Source organism: Octopus bimaculoides, chromosome 1 (genome assembly GCF_046866305.1).
Source record: "Octopus bimaculoides isolate indiv1 chromosome 1, ASM4686630v1, whole genome shotgun sequence".
In the NCBI taxonomy this organism is placed as follows: domain Eukaryota; kingdom Metazoa; phylum Mollusca; class Cephalopoda; order Octopoda; family Octopodidae; genus Octopus; species Octopus bimaculoides.
The window spans coordinates 100,715,297-100,739,400 of NC_142928.1; the positions used below are offsets into that span (position 1 = coordinate 100,715,297).

The window sequence follows — 24,104 nt, forward strand, 5'->3', positions numbered from 1 at the left end:
TGTCTCACAAAAATTTGTGTACATTATAAAGAACATTATAGAAATCAACATCAGTGTTAATTCTCCCAGATCCTACAGTTTTCTATTTCTCGTAGGAGCTCCCTCTGCTAATTATATATATTTAGCAACTGATTTCTAGTTGCTCTATTTTAATATGTTGATTTTAATATACTCTTTTACTCTTTTACTTGTTTCAGTCATTTGACTGTGGCCATGCTGGAGCACCGCCTTTAGTCGAGCAAATTGACCCCAGGACTTATTCTTTGTAAGCCTAGTACTTATTCTATCGGACACTTTTTGCAGAACTGCTAAGTTATGGGGATGCAACACACCAGCATCGGTTGTCAAGCGTTGTTCGTGGGGGGAGGACAAATACAGACACATAAACATATACACACACATACATACATATATATATATACATATATACGATGAGCTTCTTTCAGTTTCCATCTACCAAATCCACTCACAAAGCTTTGGTTGGCCCGAGGCTATAGTAGAAGACACTCGCCCAAGATGCCTCACAGTGGGAGTGAACCCGGAACCATGCGGTTCGTAAGCAAGCTACTTACCACACAGCCACTCCTGCACCTATATGTTGACTAAGTTTGATTAAAACCTCTCAGAAACTGTCTGATAATCCAGCTACCTTTCTTCTATCCCTTTCTGTTTTCATTGAATATATACAATGCAGAAGACTTTCTTCTAACTCGTTTGCCAATAAAATAATCCATTTTCCTTCTCTTAACAATTACTGCTGCAACAATGGTTCTGCTACTCTGAAATTGCTGACTCTATACAGCGCTCACATAATCCTTTCTTTCATCTCAACACTCGCGTTATGACTTTCACATCCCAAATTACATCATAATAAACAGTTTCTGCAATCCTTACTCAGTTTCGCATCCATCTGGAATACTTACTAACTATATCTCTTCTCTATCATTAGTAATATTTCAAGCAAAACCATAACTTTTATCTAACCTTCGGGATAGAGAGAGGGGCTAACTGAGAATTATTAACCATAAAATGTTCTTGATGCAATGACTGATTGTAGTGTGATGATAAATAGTAAATCAAACTGAAGTTGTATAGCTTCGCATAAGCCATCTTTGAACCAACCTATGATCAAACGCATTTCAGTCATGAGTGTTCTGTCATGTTTTTTCAGACACAGTATATTTGGGATTATATTATCGAATATGATTTTCCCTTTTTAGGATAATAAGGATGTGATTTTGAGAGAGATTTGGCTGCTATTTCTAGCAGGTTAGATCACAATATAGTGGCCTCTGAAACAAATAATTATCTTTCATCTTTTACTTGTTTCAGTCATTAGACTACGGCCATGCTGAGGCACCACCTTGAAGAATTTTTAGTTGAATGTATTGACCCCAGTACTTATTTTTTTAAAAGCCTGGTACTTATTCTATCAGTCTCTTTTGCCAAACTGCTAAGTTATGGGGACATAAACACAAGAGCACCGGTTGTCAAGTGTGGTGGTGGTGAGGAGAACAAACATAAATACAAAGACACACACAGACACATATATATATATATATATATATATATCATCATCATTTAATGGCCACTTTCCATGCTGGCATGAGTTGGATGGTTTGACTGCAAACTGGTAATCCAGGGAGCTGCACCAGGTCCCAATCTGATTTGGCAAGGTTCCTACAGCTAAATGCCCTTCCTAACACTAACAACTTCAAGAGTGTAGTGGATGCTTTTTTTGTGCCATTGATGTGACACTGGTATCAATCATGACCATGATCTCACTTGGCTTGACAGGTCTACACAAGCACGGTATATCCCCAAAGGTCTTGGCCACTTGTCACTGCCTCCATGAGGCCCAACATCCAAACAGTGCTTTTTTATGTGCCGCACATATATATGACGGGTTTCTTTCAGTTTCTGCCTACCTAATCCACTCACATGGCTTTGGTTGGCCAGAAGCTATAGAAGACACTTGCCCAAGGTGCCACACAGTTGCACAATTTCAAATCATGTGGTTGGGAAGCAAGCTTCTTACTGCACAGCTACGCTTCTGTCTGAATTAGTTCAGGTTTAAGTAAAAATTACTCCATTTTCCATTTACGTAGACACATTCTTAATCAAACAGAATTTCAAAATGGGGTAGTTTTTTTGATGATCATATTTTAAATTACACTACCTTTTGAGTCAAAAGAAGACCAATTTTTGCAAGAGAGTAGTCAATGATCATATTTGAAATCAGAGCAGTGTAGTAACAAACTCACTATAGTAAAGCATCTGCTCTGATATTCTGTTGTCTCAATACTGCTATTATTTGAAATTATCAGCAAAGTTGAAAAAGAAATCAGTTGAAAATCTGGTCAGAAAAAACAGGTTATTTCAATGGAAGCTTGATAATGAAGTTTGCTTTGTCTGATAAAATTAGTTAACAAGTTGAAATTATATTTTCTGATGCACAGATGCAAAGCAATATAATTTTGGAAAAATGTTGATATCTCAACTCAGTGTTTAGCTGACTGTGAAGGAGAAACTATACTATTCAAACTCCAAAGGCATAACAGTAAGAATTTCATGTGTACAACCCATTTTGGAGGGTTTAGCTAACATATTGACCTCAGTAATTTTTTAAAGCCTGATATACTATGACTTTCTTTTGCCAAACCACTAATTATGGGAATGTAAATAAATAACACTGGTTGTGTTGTCAAGTGGTGGTGGGGAACAAATATAAGAACACAATGAGACATGCATACACACACACACACACACACACACACACACACACACACACACACACACACACACACAAATAATGCATTTTTTCAATTGCATGAACTAAAAGTTGGAGGAGGATGGGATAAACTGCATCAACTTGCTATAAAAGCAGGTAGTAATTTTACCTTGTCCTTATTCTTAGTGCAAGTTTTGAAGAGTGCAGTTTGATTTTCACAGCTATTTTTTCAAAGTTATAATGGAAGTGACAAAGAAGCATATTTGGCATATTTTGTTTTATGAGTTCAATAAAGGCAAAAACGCAATGGAAAGTGTGAGGGGGATTGGACAATAAGTGTAAGCCAGTGTCAATGGCAGTTCCAGAAATTTCAAACTGGAAACTACAGCTTAAAAGATGAGCCTCATCCTGGAAGAACTGTAGAGTTTGATGAGGATGTCCTGCAAACCCTAGTGGAACAAAATCCCAAGATTGTATTTTTACCCCCATTAGTAAAAAGGTTATGTGCTTCTGGCCAGCAGGTCTGATGAGTCACCTATATTGCTAGTGAAATCAAGGGTAACTTTCTGACTGGTCATAACCAACGACACACACACACACACACACACACACACACACACACACACACACACACACACACACACACACACACATATATATATGTATATATGACATGCTTCTTTCAGTTTCCAGTTGGTCTGGGGCTATAGCAGAAGACACTTGTCTAACATGCTGCACAGTGAGACTGAACCTAAGACCACATGGTTGGGAAGCAAGCTTCTTAATCACACAACCACTCCTGATGTAAATGAATATTTAATGTCTTCTGTTCCAGGACTCATGCTACATGATTACAGAGTGCATGAGTGTTTGTTTGTATGTGCACATGTGTCTTAGTGTCTGATTCATATATTCACAGCATTTGCGCTTATCTGAAAATCAAAATTCTCCTAAGCCCAAAGGGGTTTTTTAAAGGCCAGTACTTAACTCTGGTTTCATGGCATTATATGGATGACAGAGAAATATTCTACTGGAAAGAAAAATCTAATCTAATCATATGCATTTAACCTTCTCAGATGATCTGGAAGATGTTCCAAACAGATAGGCAAATTAAAGCAATGCAGAATATTGTGTTCTATTCAGAAACAGAATAAAATGCTTAAACTTAAAATTTAAGAGTAAGTAGTCTAATTCCTTATCTATTTTGTTCATTTTATGTGCTTGCTCAATTTCTATCTATTTTCCATCTTTTAACGACATGCAAACAGATTGTATTGTTATATAGACCTATGGCATGTAACTTTAAAAATTTATTAAAATCTAATGTTCAGTATAATGTTTTTTAAAGGCCAGTACTTAATTGAGAGTACCCAAATTTAATGACTGAAAGAAACATATATGATAAAAATGTCATATTTCTATAGAGACTCATTTCAAATGCATGCTCCTGGGTTTTTCAAAGAATCAAGAAGGTCCCTGTGATCTCAGCAACAGAGCTACAAAACAAAATCTGGTCAAATAATTGATGCTGTAATGTTTGATGGATCTTGAACTGAATAAGTAACCACAAATTCTTCAGGCATACACAGTTCCATTGTAAATGTAACTTACAAAATATTAACCAAAATATGCTTTTACTCACATAAATGAAATACATATTAAACAAAGCGAAACAATCGATGCATATATGTCATCATTAATTTTGATCTGCAGGCAAAATGAGGTATTTTCGTAATAGTTACTGAATGTATGAGCTAAAACTGGATTGCATTGAATAATAAGTAAAGAGATAAAGTTTCTAAAGAAACGAAGGCTATTTTTAATGTTCAGCTGACAAATGTGCTACCAAATTGCAATTCAAAGAGAATTCTCTCTTTACACATGTGCGCGCGCGCGCACACACACACACACACACACACACACACACACACACACACACACACACACACACACACACACAAGCGATAAATTCGTGGAAACAATTCTAACCTTGAGTAAAAGGTTGGATTTTAAGAATCTGGGCTACTCCAACCACTAATTAGTTGTTCATCTTTTATCTGCTCATAATACTGTCTTTTCACCTATTGTGTTTATGTGTGTGTATGTATGTATGTGTGTGTGTGTGTGTATATATATATATATCGAGGTATTTCGTGTTGCAAGACAGTGTAGGAGAGAGAATAGTGATGTTGTAGGAGAGAAATGTGTTCGCATGGATGATGGTACGCTTGCATTAAATGAGGATGCAAAGAAAGAGGTCTGGAGATGCCACTACGATAGATTGCTTAATAAAGAGAATGAATGGGAGAAAGAGAGCCTGCCGTATGTCGACCCAATAGAGGGACCAGCTATCCGAGTTGATAGTACCAGGGTAGATAAAGCAATTAAGAGTATGAAGACCGGGAAAGCCCCCAACCCATCAGGAATCACTGCAGAGATGCTCAAAATATCTGGCAGTGTTGGCTATAGCCTAGTCACCCGTATTACGAACCAGGTGATACACGAAGGAGTCATACCCAATGACTGGTGTAGCAGCATCATAGTCAACTGCTACAAAGGTAAAGGTGACGCTTTAGATACAAATAATTACAGAGGCATCAAGCTGTTAGATCAGGTTATGAAAGTTACAGAGAGGGTCATAGCCCAACTAATTAGGGAGCGAATCAATTTAGATGAGATGCAGTTTGGGTTTGTGCCAGGTAAAAGCACTACTGATGCCTTATTTCTAGTGAGACAGTTGCAGGAGAAATACCTAGCTAAGGATAAACCTCTGTACCTGGCTTTCGTTGACATGGAGAAAGCCTTTGACAGGGTCCCCCGATCCCTCATCTGGTGGTCAATGAGGAAACTTGGGATAGAAGAATGGTTAGTGAGAGCTGTGCGAGCCATGTACAGAGATGCTGCCAGTAAGGTGAGGGTTGGAAATGAGTACAGCAATGAATTCCGGGTAGAGGTAGGGGTCCACCAAGGTTCCGTCCTCAGCCCCCTCTTATTTATCATAGTCCTCCAGGCAATCACAGAGGAGTTCAAGACAGGTTGCCCCTGGGAGCTCCTCTATGCTGATGACCTTGCCCTAATTGCGGAGTCACTATCAGAACTAGAGGAGAAGTTTCAGGTGTGGAAGCAAGGTCTAGAATTGAAGGGCCTTAGAGTTAACCTAGCTAAAACCAAAATCCTAATAAGTAGGAAGGTAGATAAAACACAAACCCCTTCAGGTAGATGGCCCTGCTCAGTATGTAGAAAAGGAGTAGGTAGTAACTCTATAAGATGTACCCGGTGCAAGCTATGGACACATAAGAGGTGCAGCAACATCAAAGGCAGGTTAACTAGCAAGTTAGTTTTTGTTTGTGGCAGATGTTCAGGTGCAATAAAGACTGTAAACAAACAGGAAACAACTTCTATCTCATTCCAGGGTGAAAAACTAGAGGTAGTCGATAGCTTCCGCTATCTGGGCGACCAAGTTAGTAGTGGGGGTGGGTGCGCTGAAAGTGTAGCTGCTAGAATAAGAATAGCCTGGGCAAAGTTTAGAGAGCTCTTACCCCTACTGGCGACAAAGGGACTCTCACTCAGAGTAAAAGGCAGACTGTATGACGCATGCGTACGAACAACCATGCTACATGGCAGTGAAACATGGGCTGTAACTGCTGAGGTCATACGTAAGCTCGCAAGGAATGAAGCCAGTATGCTCCGTTGGATGTGTAATGTCAATGTGAATACCCGTCAGAGTGTAAGTATCTTGAGAGAAAAGCTGAACATTAGAAGCATCAGTTGTGGCGTGCAAGAGAGACGATTGCGCTGGTATGGACTTGTGGTGAGAATGGAGGAGGATAGCTGCGTGAAAAAGTGCCACACCCTAACAGTTGAGGGAACCCGTGGAAGAGGTAGGCCCAGGAAGACCTGGGCTGAGGTGGTGAGGCAAGACCTTCGTACATTGGGCCTCACCGAGGCGATGACTACTGACCGAGACCTTTGGAAATGTGCTGTGCGTGAGAAGACCCGGCAAGCCAAGTAAGATCGTTGCCAGTGCCCCTGGACTGGTTCTTGTGCGGGTGGCACATGAGATGCACCATTTTGAGCGTGGCCATTGCCAGTACCGCCTGACTGGCTCCTGTAGGATTTTCGAGCGAGATCGTTGCCAGTGCCCCTGGACTGGCTTGTGCGGGTGGCACATAAAAGATACCATTTCGAGCGTGGCCGTTTTCGTGCGGGTGACACGTAAAAGCACCCACTACACTCTCTGAGCGGTTGGCGTTAGGAAGGGCATCCAGCTGTAGAAACTCTGCCAAATCAGACTGGAGCCTGGTGTTGCCATCCGGTTTCACCAGTCCTCAGTCAAATCGTCCAACCCATGCTAGCATGGAAAACGAACGTTAAACGATGATGATGATGATGATGATATATAGATAGATAGATAGATAGATAGATAGATAGATAGATAGGTAGGTAGATAGGTAAATGGATAGATACAGAGATTTTTTTTTGGCTTTAATAAATAGCATATTTGGTATTTGAGTACTTTTTATTCACCTTATTTCACATTTATCAGTGTATACACACACATGCATGCACACATGTCCTCACACACACACACACTCATATGTACACATGACTGGCCTCCATATAGCTTACATCTACCAAATTCACTCACAAAGCATTGATGAGCCAGGAGCCATAGTAGATACTTGTCCAAGGTACCATACAGTGTGACTGAACCCAAATCCATACAGTCGTGAAGTTAACATGTATTGCTATGACAATACATAATCACACACATCATTGTCAACAAATCAGACAATTAGCCAACTGGGCTGGTCAGTGGTACAACCTCAGTTATACAAGCTGGATCAGGTACCTGTCAACTTCCAGCTATTCAGTCTAATGAAGGACAGTCTTTTGTTCAATGATAGTGCAAATGCATCATTTATGGAGACTATATTGAGTAATATCTTTGTATAGAGGAAGCATTACTTTATCAGCATGTGCAATTTGAATGACTCACATTAGTTAATGTAAAAGTTTTGCTTGTTTTTGCATTATTTTCAATACAATTCTCATGTTAGGACAACAGGAAAACATTGATTCCTAACAGACAAAAGGCTATAAATTTTGGGACAAGTGTATAATCGATTATATTGACACCAATATTTAACTGACATTTTATTATACCAACCCCAGAAAAGCAAAATGCAAAGATAAAGTTGATCTGGGTAGGAAGTGAATTCAGACACATATATAAACTTATTAACTTAAAATTGATGTTGGGAATTGATGAAACCAGGAACGTGGATTAACTTTTCAATCAAATCTTATACTTTTCTTTATCTTTTAATTTTTTTCTTTCAGTATGTCTCACTTAATTTGGATTCTTTCTCTATATGTACAGGCACAGTTGTGTGATTAAGAAGTTTGCCTTGCAGCCACATGTTTCTAGGTTCAGTTCTACTTATAACCCATGCTGACTAATGCCTTGTGAGAGAATTTGGTAGACAGAATGAAAGCCCATTGTATGTGTGTGTGTGTGTGTGTGTGTGTGTGTATGTGTATATATATATATATATATATATATATATATATATATTATTTTGATTTTTATTATTTTAATATTTATTACTTTGTATTTTTTATTATAGATCTTTTTAGTGTATTTACTTATTAAATTTTTCCTATATGTGACTGTGGATTTTCATGGATGAGTTCAAGAATTGTGGTTCTTTTCTCTAAATTATATATCTATATATCATATATTGTGAAACTTAATTTAATTTTAATTTTGTTAATTTAAATTAAATTGAATTTTTACCTGTAAATTTGGATTTTTATCCATAATATATATATATATATATATATATATATTGTGTTTATCCATCCCCCACCTATTGACAATCAATGTTGGTTAATTTATTTGCTTATAACCTAGCAGTTCAGCAAAAAAGACCAAAAGAATAAGTAACATACTGAAAAAATAAATACTGGGGTCACTTGGTTCAACAAGACCTTTCAAGGCAGTGCCCCAGAATGGGCACAGACTGAAGTAAGTAGAAGACAAAAGATTCATTTAAAGCATACGCATGCAAAAAGAAAACGTAAGAAAGAATTTGCTACCTATTTGAAGTCTTATATTAAGAAAACAAAGTACTAAAATGGAAGAGTGTTTTTCTGCTGTAGTCAGTATACAACTGCACAAATATTCTGTATTTCTTTCTATTCAGATCTCAGAGAACTGCATCCACTTTGAAATGTTAAGCTATCATTATTAAGCTCAGTAAATATATTATTGTAACTGAGAACTGTCTGTTGTGATAGCTTGCAAAATTGATGGTATTGACAAAGCAAATGTTTGAATCAATGATCCAATTTCCTGACTAATATCAAACTATAGACAATGATTTTATTTACTGAAGTAAGAAATTTAACTTGTGTTTATTAAACAACGGAGGTTAAAAATAATTTGGTTATAAATTGTTTAGATTACTACAGCTGACATAAGCAATAAACTTAGTAAAACCAGCAACACAACTTTTGCATTGTCATTTAACCAAATAAAATAGCAGCCAAAACTCCCTTAACTATCAGGTCATCCCATAAGTTCTGTCCGATTTTATCTTTTTTTAAAATTGAATGAAATTTAATAATATTTTAGAATGTCTAATGGAATTAAAAATTATCTTTATGCATTTGTGTACGTTAAAACTAATTAAATATTATTTTACAGAATAATAGAATTAAAATTTCTTTGATTAAAACCCTTTCTAACATGGAAGTATCCAAAGAGCGTTTAAGGCACATAGTGCTTTATGAGTACAAAAAAGGAAACTCTGCAGCCGAAGCGACTCGAAATATACACTCAGTTTATGGGAAAAAATGCTTGAATGAAAGAAGTTGCAGAAGATGGTTTCCAAAATTCAGAAGTGGAGATTTCAGCCTTGAAGATGAAGATCGAACAGGACATCCAGTTCAGCTTGAATGATAAACTCCTTGAGGCATAACTTGAAGAAAATCTTGCATTATCAGTTGAAGAATTGGCAATAAAGCTTAGTTCAAACCATACAACTGTTCATCATCATCTTCAACAACTTGGAAAGGTTCCTAAACTTGGAAAATGGGTGCCTCATGAATTGTCTGAAAGCAACCACAAATCCTGAGTTGACATCTGTTCTTCTCTCTAATCACGTGAACTCATTTCACCCTTTTTGGATAGACTTGTGACTGGTATCTTAAAATGGATCTCCTATTGAAATGCTAAACGCCGTAAACGGTGGCTTGGTAATAGGGAAAAAACCCAACCACAACCGAGAAGGGAACTTCATGGAAAAAAGGTTCTTCTCTCTACTTGGTGGGATTGCAAAGGAGTAATTCACTTTGAATTGTTACTACTTAATGCAACAGTCAATGCTCAAGTCTACTGTCAGCAATTATAACGTTGGAACCAAGCTTATATATACATATTCACATGTATATATATATATATATATATATATATATATATATATATATATATATATATATGTGTGTAAATATATACATAGATATGTACGTATATATATGTATGTATATATATACATATATATATATATGTATTGATATATATACACAAATATTTACATACATACATCTATATGTATATATAAAAATATATGTATATATAAATATGTATGTATGTGTATATATATATATATATATGCACATATATGTGTGTATATATATATATATACATATATATATGTATGTGTATATATATACATATATATATATGTGTATGTGTATATATATACATGTGTATGTATATATATACATATGTGTGTATATATATATATATATATATATATATATATATATACATGTGTATGTATATATATATATATATATATATATATATACATGTGTATATATATATATATATATATATATATATATATATATATATATATACATGTGTATATATATATATATATATATATATATATATATATATATATATATATATATATAATTATTACAAATTAAAAGGGTAAAGGTTTATCAATTTATTAATTTATTAATAAATCAACAATTAATAATTTTTACCAAGCCCTCCGGTAACATTTGCTTCACCACATACCGAAGTTCAGAAATAGCAGCTAAAAAAGCTGAGTTTTCATTGTTTTTTCTTCTTGTTTTTGCCTTTGTGAGTTACAAGTAATGCTATCTGTTGGAGTCTCAGCTTTTTTAGCTGCTATTTCTGAACTTCGGTATGTGATGAAGCAAATGTTTGCTGATCCCTTAATTATGTTTATATATATATATATATATATATATATACACATATACAATAATAGGATAAACTCTTATATAAGAATTTATCAAGTAGTTATCATGAAAAAAATTCATAGGAAAGAATCTAACGTTTTTCCCTAAATCATATTTATCTATTTATATATATATATATATATATATATATATATAAGGGCATAACTATATAAAAATGCCTCACGTTAACTACCGTAATAAACATATTTTTACCAAATGCGAGGAAATGCAGCCTTCAAAGAAGATAACCTTTTAAAAACAGACTGAACTATAGATCGCCAAGATCAACAATTAGCACACGAGAATGGTTTGGCATATATTTCCATCAACTGCTTTAAAGCGTACACTGTTTATTTACATAAGTTGTCATCACTGCAAAGACTGTAAATTCAATGAAACTGGCATAGCTGAATGCAATTGTAAAATCCGTGAAGGACCAGAAGAATTTGCTGAACATCTATGAATTTGATAGGAAATCATAGTGGAAATGGTGGTGTAACTGCTGAGACTGCTGCTTTTATAGTGTTATGGTGATAAAGTCTCAAACTGAGTTGGAAATATTTACATGAAGAGTCAAACAAACCTATCAGATTCCTTGAAACTTGCACAGTGGCCTCTATTACACAAACAGGTACAAAACCACAGCAGATAGGGCTGTGTATAGTTTCATCACCTGATTCAAAGTGAGTACACAGCACACATAGATTTACATCAACAAATATTATGGGGTTAACATAGTTCTCAGGGAGATTCAATGTGATACAGAGTGAGGCAAGGCTGGCCCTTTGAAATACAGGCACTACTCATTCTTGCCAGCTGAGTGAATTGGAGCAATGTGATGTAAAGTGTCTTGCTCAAGGACATAATGTGCTGGTGGGAATTTGAACTCATGACTATTTGGTCATGATCATGAGCCAAATACCCTAACCACTAAGCCACGAGCATTCACTCTAATATTTCTAAATTTATATTTACAACATGTTGCTGCAGTTGCTTTACCCTCAGCCCAAACTGAACAAGCTTATAATCAAAAACATTGCAACCATGATCATTTCATCTTTTTGGCAGCATTTAAAACTTCATTATTTGATGTGTCCTTTTCTCTTTCAAAAAAAAGTTGAGTGTGGTTTGAGGGAGATTTGGCTGCTTCGAAGGGATATAACTGTTCATTCCAATATTTACAGACTGTAGATGTGCTGTTATGGTTGTATGGACAATTAACTCTAAATTCCTGATTATAGAAAACTATTATTTATTCTTTGCTGACATCATCAATAGAGCTAATTATACTCGATATCACTGACTACATGAGTAGTTAAGCAGCTGATGTTTGGCTTCATTTTCCTTTCATTTGATTTCATAATGAAAAATGAAGTCAAATACTGTCTGGTGTTTCACTTGTTTTATTACTCACTTCAGCTATATTTTTTTCTAAATTGGCATGAATATATCATTCTGTAAGAACAATGCCAAAGAATATTGTTGTTGTTTAACCCCCAAGTTGGCTTTGATTAAGCAGACACTTGTTCAAAAACAGTCCACCCACAATAATACAGTCTTTTTTCTTCTTTTTCTTCTGTCATAGTGAATTTAAGATTACATTGTCTTTTTTAAGAAAGTATGAGTGTAGAATGAGAGAGATTTGATTATCATTTCTAGCATATTAGCCCTTTGATGGTGGGAATGGGTTGCATAAAAATGTGTCAAATGGGTAAAAACAAAAAATGTTTTTCTTCAGGGTAATTTTTATACATCTTCATTATTTAATGCCAGTTTTCTATGCTGGCAAGGGTTAGACAGTTCGACTGGAGATTTTAAGCTGGAGAGCTGCACCAGGCTCCAATCTGTTTTGGTTTGGTTTCTACAGCTAAATGTCCTTCCTAACACCAGTCACTCAACAGAATGTACTAGGTGTCTTTTGTGTCACCAACATGGATGCCTTTTACATGTCACTTGCACAGATGCCTTTCCCATGGCACTGGTCATGACCAGTATAATATTTATATGTATTTTCACTTAAATATATACAAAAACTATAACAATTGTTTGTTTCTTATACAATCATCATCATTATTGTTTAACGTCCGCTTTCCATGCTAGTATGGATGGGACAATTTAACTGAGGACTGGTGAACCGGATGGCTGCACCAGGCTCCAATCTGATCCGGCAGAGTTTCTACAGCTGGATGCCCTTCCTAATGCCAACCACTCTGGGAGTGTAGTGGGTGCTTTTATGTGCCACCAGCACGAGGGCCAGTCTGGTGGTACTGGCAATGGCCATGCTCAAAATGGTGTTTTTTACATGCCACCTGCACAGGAACCAGTTCAACGGCACTGGCAACAACCTCGCTCGAATGATTTTCTAACGTGCCACTGGCACTTGTGCCAGTAAGGCGACGCTGGTAATGATCACGCTCAAATGGTGCTATTTACGTGCCACTAGCACGGAAGCCAGACAGCTGCTTTGGCAATGATCACGCTTGGATGGTGCTGTTAGTGCTCCACTGGCACAGGTGCCAGTCATCGAATATGGTTCAATTACGATTTTATTTCACTTGCCCCAACAAGTCTTTGCAAGCAGAGTTTAGTGTCCAATGAATGAGAGGTTGGCATGGATGCCAGTTGTCGAATTTGGTTCGATTTCGATTACAAATTCATTATCGAAAAGTGCTATAAAATATTCACTTTCTTTGATGAAGGCCATATCCTTGTAAAAATTTTGAAAGTTCAGTTGATGGTGTTCTCTAATGAAAGGTCAATTGATGATGTCCACCATTTAAAGGTTAAGCAACCATGTAGCAGTTCTCACATCAGCTCATCCTATTATGATACTGGTAGCATAGCAATCTGGCTCCTTTCAGTTTTTGCAACAGTGGCAGCTATTTGTGAGAAACACTTTACAGCTGAATTATTAAAAAGAAATGGAGAAATGGATCTTGACTATTCAGGCAGGGAATCAAAATATATTCTATGATTGGCATGCTATCGTAATCCTAGCAAAAGCAAATTTTAACAATCCATTCAACCTAAGTATATTGAGGTACTATTTATTATTGTAACAGAGGTAGTGTGTAACTGATGGGTTCTGTTTATATGTTTGAAGTAAAATTCGGCAATAAATCATCATTTCTCTCGCAGAAACTGGTGGAATAAATCACTTAACACAAAACATGTTGTTTAGAATAAGATGCCTGCACATGTCTCTTAGCATATTAAATATTTCTCAGAAATATGCAACAACCACAAGCATCTAAGGTAAAAGATACAGCACAAATTTAGTTCAATCAACTTACATAACACCGTACCTCAAATCCTTTTACACCACACTTATTTTAGAGTTATCTTTACTCTGTTTATACCTCAGTCATCTTCTATCAAATCCATCTCATCAAAATAGCCACCCTATTAACACATCAAGACAATTCCTGCCCTATGAATATCCAATACATTCCTACCCATCTAATACCTCACAGACGCCCATCCTATTAACCCTTTTGATACCAACCTGCCTGAAAATGCCCTTGGTTTTTTGATAGAAAACTCTGTGTTTTAAAATAATCTTAATTAAAACCTTCCATCAAAATTTCATGTTAACTTATGTTCTAAACACCAGCTTCATAATGACAGTTATATTACTAAATTCCTCATCCCTTTCAAAACTGATAAAAACAAAAGCAGTATATTTGAACAGAAATATGGTAAAAAAATGGTTAACATACTGGTTATTTCCATCTTATTATTACAAGTTAACGTGGAGACTCAACTTGCTTGAAATAGCAACCAAGTATTCCTCAAATCACAGCCTACAATCTTAAAAAAGGACATTCAGACATTCACACCCAATCATTATTCTATTGATTCTTCACCTCATCAATACTGTTGTTTACCTCACCTTACAGACTGATACTAACACCACCCAGTCATTTCCACCTTGCTAATAATACCCAATCCCTCTCATTTCCAACATTTCAATGTTGTAATTTAATTTCATAAATAAATAATTGCAAGATTTAATATTAAAGGTGAGTGGGGACTTCTAATGCTCTAGTTCAAGATAATAAAAATGTTTACAGTCAGTGAAAACCTTCAGAAGATTTGTAAAATCATAGCTTTAGTAAAATAAAATCCCAAAGTGATCGACCAATATACTGGCCCATATGTTTTTTTCCTGAAATTTATGCAAAAAGTTACCAACTGATGAGATTGTGCATAGATAATGATGTTCACACTTGTGCAATATCAAAAACTGCTGTAGGCAATTTCTGTAAATCTAATGATGCTTAAAAGCTTCTGAAGATAGATCAATAAAATCTTACCATAATATATGATGACAGCATTAGAAAGTAAATGCTATATATTGTGGTGGTTTATGAATAAACGTTTCTGAGAATTGCTGCCAAAATGAACTTTAGAAATGAAATAATGAAAATAATAATAATAATAATAATAATAATAATAATATGCCTGGATGCAGTACCAGGCAGTGGCTATGCCTGGATGCAGTACCAGGCAGAGTGGCCATGCCAGGATGAAGTACCAGGCAGTGGCTCTCATAGCTTCTGATCTTAATTGATTGGAAGTGTTATCATGTACACTGTTTTGTCTTGGTATAAAAGATGGGCTACAGCAAATATTCTGCTTAATACCACAGATTTTCTTGTCAGTTGTTTCACCTTAACCAGTTGAACATGTCCCTTGGTGGATGACGATATGTGCATCTCTGATCATGAGCAGAAGTAGTGGGGGAGCATCATAGCCATGTGTTGAGAGGAATTCTTTGGGGTTTAGATGATTCACCTTTGGAAACATGGGTGTTTTGCTCAACATCCTTAAACAAACCTTATTCAGGGACCTTTTGAACGTGATGGGCTACCACCTGTGAGGTCAAGCACTGTTTATCTTGATATGAGATCACCATGTCGTGCACATATGGTTGTGATGCATGTGCCTGGTGTACCCTTATCAGACAGGTAGTCGTGATGGGTACACTGGGCTTTATATATTTTACCCCAGTGTCGCTTTGATGGCATGCACTGCTCTCTCACTCAATAATAATAATAATAATAATAATAATAATAGAATCACATTTAGAAATGAATCATTTGTTTTTTAGTTATTCCAAATAGCAGATTATTTTTTTAATTAATGCTAATATAACATGAAAGGTAATGCCAACTCAGTTAAGAGGTCAATTGTTTCTATCTCATGACAGCCAGTGATCTGTATCTATGGTCCAAACACTTAACTTTTGCTCATTCAGTCTACTTAACTATAAAATTGTACCATGAAATACTGTTGTTTAAATGTAAGCCAATTCCAATCCAATCAAATAGGTCTATGATCAAAGATGCTCCAGCTGTGACCATTCTTTCTTTATTTTTTTCTAAGTGTATCAGGAACTACATTGTCCATTATGTCTTTCTTTTATTTAGATTTAAAAGTGAAGGCATGATTTAAGTCAAGTTTGGTTACTATTTTCAAAAAGTCACAAAAATGCATAGAGACTTCCTCATTGGCTTGCATCAAGAAAGATAGAGTTTGCTGTTGAGTGTTTTGTATGTGTGTGTACATATACGCATGTGTGTGTGTGTGTGTGTGTGTGTGTGTATGCATATATGTGTGTGTATGCATATATGTATGTGTCAGTGTGTATGTGTATGTATATACACTAAGCTCAAGCATTATCATGGTTTCTTGAAATTAACAGAAACAATGCATTATTGATAAAGATATCTAATTAAAAAGTGCAAGTAAACTCTTAAATCACATTTGCAGGAGTTAAACATTTCTTTGCATATTTAGGAGAAATTTTTTAACTTGGCTTTGCTATTCAAAACAGATGTTATTTTATCATTTTCTCCTCAACAATCTTATTACCTTCGTCCTTTTAAGATCAGTTATATTCCAATGCCAGCTTGAGTCATATAAGTTTGCAATATAGCAAACTGCCATTCTTCTTGTCTGTGAAGCTGAACATTACTCTTGACCTCTCAACATCTAATTATGGAAGAAGTTAATGAAGGAGTTTTGAGGTATTTGTTCAACCAGCTTGAATTAGCAACCACAACCAGTTGTCTTAAAAATGGAATGTAGTCCAAGAGACACCTATATCTGAAAAAATGACAAGACAGAGATGACCAGAAGGCCTTCAATCACTGGTTTATTCAATCAATGTTGACCTGAATATAAACAACTCCTCATTTTTTCATTGACTCTCCACTTCCCACAAGCATCTCTGGACATAGCACACACAGACATAAATGTGTGTTTTTTGTATAAATATCACTGTATGTGACTGTATCAATCAGACTATCAGATGTAGTTATACACTGCTGGTTACAGTGCATTCCATCACATTGTTTTAGCTTTCAAATGATAATATCCCACTGGCTAGGCGAGTAAGCCCACATTACCCATGAATGGAAAACCAATCCCTTGTAGGGTTTACTCATTTACAGCTGTGCATATAGGAGCAATGTGAAATGAAGTGTTTTCCTCAACAATATAATGCATTGCCCAGTCCAGGAATGAAGACCATGATCTTGTGATCATGAGTGCAGCACCATAACCACTAGGCCATGCACATTCCATGTATAAGTAAACATAAACAAATGTTAATAGAAGTTGTATTCAATATATAAAAGTAGATTACAGTGTGTATTTCATAGGAAAAAGTAGTGATAGTGACTTTGAAATTTTATTGTACATCAGCCTCTACAGATTACCAAGGCAAACAACCAGTGAAATTTCAGTCACTGTCACCATTTTTCCTTGTGTCTGTATGTATATATATATATATATGAGGGAACACCAAACAGGTGTATTAGTTTAATGCTCAAGAAGAATAGATAAGTCTTAGATGTTTCGAGCCTATGCTCTTTGACAGAAAGGATTAAGAAAAATGGAGAGAAAACAGAAATACAGAGAGAGAAAAAAATGTGTAGGGATTAACAGTTCAACATGATGAAATATATATATATCATGAGTGCGTATTATTTTTCTTGGATAGCATAGATCTATAGATCTATGCTATAGATTTGTGTTTTTAAGCATTTATCTACATTTTCCTCACCAATATGTTTTGATAGTTCTACAAGCTGACAACTTCTTTCAGCTTACAAAGGACTCATTGCTGCTGCTTTCCAAACTGATGGATAAAATACCTGCTGTTAAAAGCAGATGATAAGAGAAATCATGGGATCACCATATATACAAGCATCAATAAATAACAAATACACCATGTTTGATGATAGATATATGCCATCCCATAAACAGATTGATTCTAGAGGCTATTTGAAGAAGAAGAAGAAGGAGGAGGAGGAGGAGGAGGAGGAGGAGGAGGAGGAGGAGAAGAAGAAGAAGAAGAAGAAGAAGAAGAAGAAGAAGAAGAAGAAGAAGAAGAAGAAGAAGAAGAAGAAGAAGAAGAAGAAGAAGAAGAAGAAGAAGAAGAAGAAGAAGAAGAAGAAGAAGAAGAAGAAGAACTTCAAGTATAAAGTATCTAATACTCTATTACCCAATAAACTCTTGAATGTTCTCTTTGTTTTAAAGAAAGAAGGGTGTAATTTAAGTGTCTGTGGAACAGAAGCTTTACTTTCAAAAATTTAGCAAAACAATTTTATTTTATTCCTAATGACTTTGGACCCAGTATGAAAAAAAAATATTTTAAATTGCTTTGCAGGAAAAAAAATACCAATACAAAATCACATTAAGAGATGTAATTATCCTCTCCCTAATTTGCTTGTTTGCTCTGACAGTTTATGCATGATGTTTTTTAAAGCATTCTAAGTTATATTCAAGTTGGTCTTTGTGAATGAAAATGTAGCCCATGGGCAAACTGTGCACATCCACAATAAATGCTGCGGTAAAACCGGTAGAAATATAAAAGATAATAGTGTCATTGCTCCTATTCTCTAGTGGTCTGAGCTGTAAACCTGCATGCTTTAAGTATATAGAATTTTGTAAAGATAGGTTTCTGGAAAATACTAGCTGCAACAAATCTGCAACAAAACAATGAGAAACTGCTTGAGTTAAAGGAAATTTGGCCGTTATTTTTAGCCTCTAGAGCAGCCATGCAGAGATGTCTTGTTTCTTATTGACAGAAAAAGAAAAGTAATTTGTTATAGTAGAAATAAAGTTATGTATGTATGTATGTATGTATGTATGTATGTATGTATGTGTGTGTATGTATGTATGTATGTATGTATGTATGTATGTGTGTGTGTATGTATGTATGTATGTATGTATGCATGAATGTGGTGTGCCAGAGGGCTTGCAAATCCAATGGGGGTCTTAAAAGACATGTTAGGATCCACAATGAGCAGAACTTACCTGCAGGTATTGGTAGTACAAATCAGAGGTGCAATCTGTGTGGGTGTTTTTTCAAAACATTGTCTGGTTTAAAAAGCCACATCAGACACCATGAAAGGGCTAAGGTGTAGGTGCAGGAGGTGGTCAAACTCTGTGTAAGGAGTAGACAACCATCACCATGTGTGTATGTATATACACACACTCTTATATATTCCTTTAGTCAATCGATTGAACTACATACACATTCTACCATAAGAGGCTTTAAAAAAACTACTTTTCTCAAAATTTGACTTTTGTAAAATCTCTTGATGCTTATTACAAATGATGAAATAAATACTAATTTTCAAAAGCAAATATATATATATATATATATATATATATATATATATACCATCCCTCTCCTCCTCGTCATCTGTCTCTACAATTCTTTCTCTCTCACTGTGTGTGTATGTAGTATTTTTTTACTTTTGCCAGCCAACAAGCCTAGCAAGTGTAGTCATTTCACACCTCTTACATTAAGTCTTTCTGTATCTCTCTTTTACTCTTTCTATTCTTTCTCTCTATATGACATAAAACATGACTGGAAAATATCAACCAATGAACAGAAATATTGGTTTCAAACTTTAACACAAGACCAGAAATTTCAGGAGAAAACCAAGTTGATTATATTGACCATGGTGTTCAAATGGTACTTATCTTATTGACCCATCAAAGTATGAAAGGCAAAGTCAACCTTGGCAGAATTTAAATTCAGACCATAAAGACAGATGAAATGGCACTAAGCATTTTGCCCGGCATGCATACAGTTCTGCCAGCTCACCACATTTAATGAACATGAATATTGGTTACTATTATATATATATATATATATATATATATATATATAGTAAATCCAAAAAGATGGAAAACAACCACAAAAAATAAAACAACACCATGAGGACGTGGTACAAGTTAAGTATTAGCAGACGCTCAGGGAAGGAAAGAAAGGTGGTTTTATGTTTCGAGCAAAGCTCTTCTTCAGAAACAGAAGACAGAGGAAAGTCCAATAGAAAAGGAAGACGGAGGAACAAAAATCACCAATGATTCACATGTGGTTGTCGGCAACAAAAAGGAAAAGAGAAAGAGGAAAAGGAAAGAAAGTGGAAGTAGAACAGAAGATAGGATGAAAGAAGACGAGTTAAAGAGGAAGAGTCATGGACAAATATGTATGTATATATGTATATATATATATATATATATATATATATATATATATATATATATATACACACATAAACACAGATATGCATCACATTGTTGAAAAAGACAATAGAAAAATGCCTATATTGAATTTTACACAAAGCAATTATCTAAGTGCTAAGAAAAATACTTTATCAAGGACATAAAAAATTGACAAACCTAGCCAATTATTGGGTCATCACATAGATAAAACAGTTTTTTTTATACTTCTATTTTTCAAAATTAAGATAAACAAAGTTCTTTTTTAATCTAAAATATACTCTCCTTCATTTTATAAAATGCTCTTCCATCTATCTAGTAGACTTGCGAGGCCCCTCTTCCAAAATTCACTTCTCCATGACGAAGAATACTCCTCCACTGCTGTTCTGACCTTTTCTACAGAATTCATATTTTTTCCGTCCAAATGATTTTGAAGACTGTGGAATAAGTGATAATCAAATAGGACAATGTCCGGCAAATATGCTAGGTAAGGCATCGTTTGCCATTCAAACTGATCCAGCCTTTGGAATGTCATCCCCCTGTATGTAGCCAAGCATTACCCTGATGGAAGAGCACCTTTTGTCTTTGTTTTTTGGTAATTTTTCTTCTAGGGCTGACTTAAGCAACTCAGACTGTTAGCAGTAGATCTCCTTTGTTATCGTTTGGTTTGGGTTTAAAAGTTCAAAGTGGACAAAACCTTTCATATCCCACTAAATAGATAACAACACCTCATGTGGCTGCAGACCTTCTTTAGCCTGGGGTGCTGGTGTTTCTCCTTTCCCTACCCACTGTCTTCGGTGCTTGACATTTTTATAGAGAACCCATTTCTCGTCACCAGTCATTATTCAGTCCAAAAAAGTTTCATTCGTGAGACATGACAACAAAGAAGAGCTCACATTCACTTTGCACATGATTAGACTCAGAAAGTTTGTGAAGAACTCATTGACCTAATTTGTTGACTTATCTGATGGCACGCAGTTGTTACTGAATGGTTCAATGACCAAATCCAAGCTACTCTGCCAGTTCCTCAACAGTTATGATCGGATTTTGTTTCACAAGGGTTTGAAGGACATTCTTATCGAGCTATATCTTCTAGCATGAGGCTTGTGTTCTAGGCTTGGAATTTCTGGAATCACCGTTGACACTAGCTTATGCTTATTGTCCGATCACCATATACTGCATTAATATTCCTTGCACTTTCCATTGCGTTGTTGTCTTTATTGAACTCATAAAACAAAATATGCCAAAAATTCTGCTTTGGCTCTTCCATTGTAGCTTTGAAAAATAACTGTTAAAATCGAACTGCACTCTTCAAAACTTGCACTAAGAATACGGACATGGTAAAATTACAACCTGCTTTTATAGCAAGTTGATGCAGGTAGATTTTCCCATCCCCTTCTGACTTTTAGTTCATGCAATTGAAAAACTGCATTATTTATGGGATGACCTAATATTTATAAGCAGTTTCTTAACTACAATGTGAGAAATATTTCACACTGAATCAAGTCATTTATTGTCTATATAGATGCATATGCACACACATTATATATATATATATATATATATATATATATATATATATATATATATATACACTTATTTAAGCTTTTGAAATGTTATTATATTCCATAAAATATAATTTCAATACAAAAAGATTTGTCTAGTTTGATATGCTGCACAGTTTGATGAGTTTACAACTGTCAATATAATTTGAATAGCATATTATATAATGCTCTGAAGACACATTAGTGACAAAAATATACAATATATTACCAGATAAAAATGTAAAGATTCTATACTCTTAAATACAAAAATCTGTCCTAAGTAATAGATTCTTAAAAATAATATTTTGAAATATTTTCCAAGAGTTTAAAAAGAAGTTATAAATGGATCATATCAAGTATAAACTTTCATTCACATACTCTGTATAATAACTGGCTTATCATCATCAGAGTATCGTCTCAAGTCTCTTTTACTATGCCTATGATAGCTTCTACTCCTCTGGTCTATGCCAGTGGTTCTCTACGGGGGTCCACATAAGATTTTGCTGTTAAAATTTATGTGCTATAAAATGGGTTATAATTCTATAAAATGCAAAATATTTTTAACAATTTTTTTTATACAGTCCCTAATAATATTTAATTATAAAAATATAACGGGACTTTTTAAAACATAGAATGTTTATTAGAGCCCAGCAGAGTAAAATAGTAATCAAAGGGGTCTATAGGCAAAAAAATGGTTGCGGAACACTGGTCTATGCAAACATTCAGTGAGTGGTGAGATTAATACAATGTTCCTCTAGGAGACCTGCAAGACTATAAGAATAACATTTACAGTGATGAAATTCCATAGGGACAAATTTCCCGGAGAAAAAAGAATGGGTGTAATGGTTAATGTAGCTTCTGAAAGGTGGGGGGAGGTACAACATGGGAGATGAGTGGGAAGATGAGTGAGTGAGGAATTCTTGAATGGAGATGCCATGAGAGTCACCAGGTCAAAATTGAAGAGGTTACTGTAGTTACAGTAGAAAAGACAGAGAGAAGACAACACATGTGGGTCAGCAATTGGAGTATATTAGGGTATAAAATTATACTTGCTCTAACAATTTATGCAGATTTTTTAATAATCAAATTCATCCAGTTATAAACACACACATTATCACCTGAATAATTTGGTTCAGTACATCTTCATTTTAATATGGTAGGATGATTTGAGGAAATTTTCCAGTGCTAAATCCAACAAGTCAAACACAAAAGAGACTGGCATCAATAATCACATTATGTGATTATAATCACATGTGGTTATAACCGTTTGTGTAAAACAACAATTTTGTACTTTGAATGTATCCAGACTTGACTCGAAAACCAACAGACAGAGAAACAAAGTTGACATTGGAAAACAGCACCAAACTGCATCTTGTACAAGTAACCACTGCATGCCAAATTGTGCAGCAGAGATGGAGGTAAGTTATATCTAGTCATCTGACCATCTATGTCCTAGGTATGCTATATCATGGCCAACTCAGGGTTATACATCAACAACAATTGAACAAAGAACATAAAATATTGCTTCTTGCTTTTCAAGATGATTGCATGCTACCTAGTCTGTATCTCCACAATCAATAACAGGTAGAATGCAGTTGAAATAAAGTCAGCGATAGCAGGATTCCACATCAAAACTACTTTTCAATTAGATAGTATAATAAATAATGCCAGTAGGATATTCCTCTCGAGAAATTTCAATTTAGCAAGGCAAACAGAAGTTTGAGGATATATATATACTAATCAAAGCCATCACATGTATATGTACACATGCATGTGTGCATACATGCATATGTACACATGCATGCATGTGTGCATATGTACACAAACATGCATGCGCATGAATACACTTGCATGCACATACTCAGAAATGCACCTATACGCACACACAAATATATACATACATGTGTGTATAAAAGTCTATATAAGTTTGTTTGTGTAGGTGTGTATGTATATACACGCACACATAGGTATATACAAATATGTCAGAATATAATATACAGAAACTTATAAATTAAACC

The 24,104-nt window shown here is 35.2% G+C and overlaps 1 protein-coding gene across 3 annotated transcripts in view; it reads right to left on the bottom strand.

Annotated features, from left to right (window-relative positions):
* LOC106872261 (cyclic nucleotide-gated channel beta-3) overlaps positions 1–24,104 on the bottom strand; it is an 846,337-nt gene that overhangs the window by 389,719 nt on the left and 432,514 nt on the right. The gene's annotated exons all lie outside the window — the stretch shown is intronic.